Below are 2,500 nucleotides of genomic sequence, written 5' to 3' on the forward strand. Positions count from 1 at the left end.
AGACCCTTTAACTATATTAAGGGTTAATAGAACGAATCGCACTTTTACCACTAAACTATACCCGCTATGCTGCGATTATTGTATATAAACAAGCTTTTTGTCGAGTAAGAGAATCAATAGGGTCATAAAAAAAAAAAAAGAATTATGAAAATTAGGGCGTTGATGTATTGTATTTCCTCATGCAACCTAATGAGGATTAGGAAAAGAAGACTCGTTGCATTGATTCTATATTAGAAGAATGGAAAAATTCCAATAACAAGTATTTTTGAATCAAATAAAATAACTTTTTTTATCTTATCTAATTTGTTGCAACAAAAAATAAAAAATGGCCCGTGACACGGGCCAGGACGTGGAAATAAAAAAAGACTTTTCGGACGAAATGAAAAAAAAAAGAATAGATTAAAAATATATATATATATATAATTCTAATCTTAATAATTAGAATAATTAATAGAATAATAATTAAATATAGAATAGTATAGAATAGTAATTAAATAGTAAATTACTATAATACTAATTAGAATACTAATATATTAAGAGTAATATAAGAAGTATTATACTAATAATATAGTAATAAAAAAGATAAAAAAAAAAAAAAGTATATGAAGAAGGACTTTTTTTTCAAGCCCTACTTGTTGTGTATTGTTGTGTAATGTAAGATAGTAATTCTCTTTTTCATTTGGGAGAGATGGCTGAGTGGACTAAAGCGTCGGATTGCTAATCCGTTGTACGAGTTATTCGTACCGAGGGTTCGAATCCCTCTCTTTCCGTTTCCGTTGATGACTTCGTATTTTTTTTTTCAAATCTTTTTCTTTATTTATTTTTTTTTTATTTTATATATAATAGTTAAAGATGTAGAATAGATAAAATCCTAAGAAAATTTGAAAATGAATCAAGAAACCTTTTGTATTTTATTCTTCACGTCCAGGATTACGCCCCGGATCATTAGATAGGAATCCAAAGATAAAGAGAGAAACAAAGAATATTACTACTGTGTAAACAAAGAGTTTGAGAGTAAGCATTAGACAATCTCCAAGATCTTTTTTTTTGTTTGGAAAAAAAGAAAATAGATTCTCTATATTTATACCATATATCCCATTTTGACACCAAGAAATGAAGTGGTTTCTAGAACTTTTTCGAAATAGAAAAGCATTTTTCTAAATTCATTTGTAATAAGATGTAATAAGAGTCGAGTCTTGTGTGCCAAAAATTTGCTTTTATACCGAAAATTCCATATTTCGGGTGGATCTAACCGAATAGGTTTCTTTTAATAGAATGGAAAAAAGTTCAGAATGAGGAGATGGGGTAGGTAATCCAGATTTTTCACGTTTATACAATAACTTCAATGTTTGAATCAAGGGCCTAGACTATAAAGAACTAGAAAGAACTAGAAGACTTATCTGATCTTATCAATTAGTAGAATTTTTTCTCTTGAATAACTCATGAATTATTAATTATTCTAGGATAGTATTCAAAATTTCATCGAAAACTTACAGCAGCCTGCCAAACAAAAGCTAAGAGAAAAAAAAACAGAGGTATGACTGGCATAACATCTACGATTGGATTCAAAAAAGCATAGGCTTCGGGCAATTTGCCGAAGAAAAAACTACTCGAATAAAGGGCAAAATTAAGACAGATACAAATCAAATTTAAAATATTAAGCATAACAAACATTTTGTTCTTGAAGATAATTGTATTTTGACTGAGTTATTAATATTCATATAAAAATGGATATAAATTAATATAAAATAGAGTTTAAGGTAGACAAAAAACTTTAAACTCAGCCAATCAAAAATCCTTCAATTATCAGCTAAAAAAAGAATAGAAGAAACGATACTTTCATACAATATCTTAATTGAATTCTATGTAATGATCAATAAATTAAGTTGAATTCTGTATCTATATGTATCAAAATACGAATAACAAGCTAATCTAGTTCATAGATATTTTGGGGGGTAGGAATTGACAAAGAACCAATACCAATATTAGTTTTATTAGTTTTGAATCAAATATAGAAATGGGGCGTGGCCAAGTGGTAAGGCAACGGGTTTTGGTCCCGCCATTCGGAGGTTCGAATCCTTCCGTCCCAGAGCCTATATTCTTTTCTATATCAAAATTATAGATATTAAAATAAAGATTGTTTTTTTGAACAACCTAATATCTTCCGTACTTGAAGAAGTGTGAGATTGATGACTCGGTCCTATCGAGCCACTTGAAGATGAAGATTCGAAGAGAACTCCTTATTTCTTCGTCTTATCTTGTCTTATCTTATTGGTTTGCTAATATTTATATTGGAAATCAAAAAATATTTATATGATTCAATAAAATAAGGGGTTAATTTGAATTAATTCTTTTGTTTTTTTCATTGGATATTTTTTTATTAACACCATATTGACAACAGTGTATCAAATAAATATAATCCGATCTGGGTAATTAGATCTTATCTGTAGATTGATTTATATCTATTCCAGCGGTTTGGTTTTTCATTCCAATGAAATGA

At 28.5% G+C, this 2,500-nt stretch overlaps 1 non-coding gene across 1 annotated transcript; it reads left to right on the forward strand.

The window, feature by feature from the left end:
- The first annotated feature begins 682 nt into the window (after positions 1 to 682).
- Positions 683 to 770, forward strand: TRNAS-GCU. Its single transcript has one exon. It is a non-coding gene; the product is annotated as a tRNA-Ser (tRNA).
- The last annotated feature ends 1,730 nt before the right edge of the window (positions 771 to 2,500 follow it).

The sequence above is a fragment of the Salvia splendens genome, unplaced genomic scaffold (assembly GCF_004379255.2).
Source record: "Salvia splendens isolate huo1 unplaced genomic scaffold, SspV2 ctg1178, whole genome shotgun sequence".
Taxonomy (NCBI): Eukaryota; Viridiplantae; Streptophyta; class Magnoliopsida; order Lamiales; family Lamiaceae; genus Salvia; species Salvia splendens.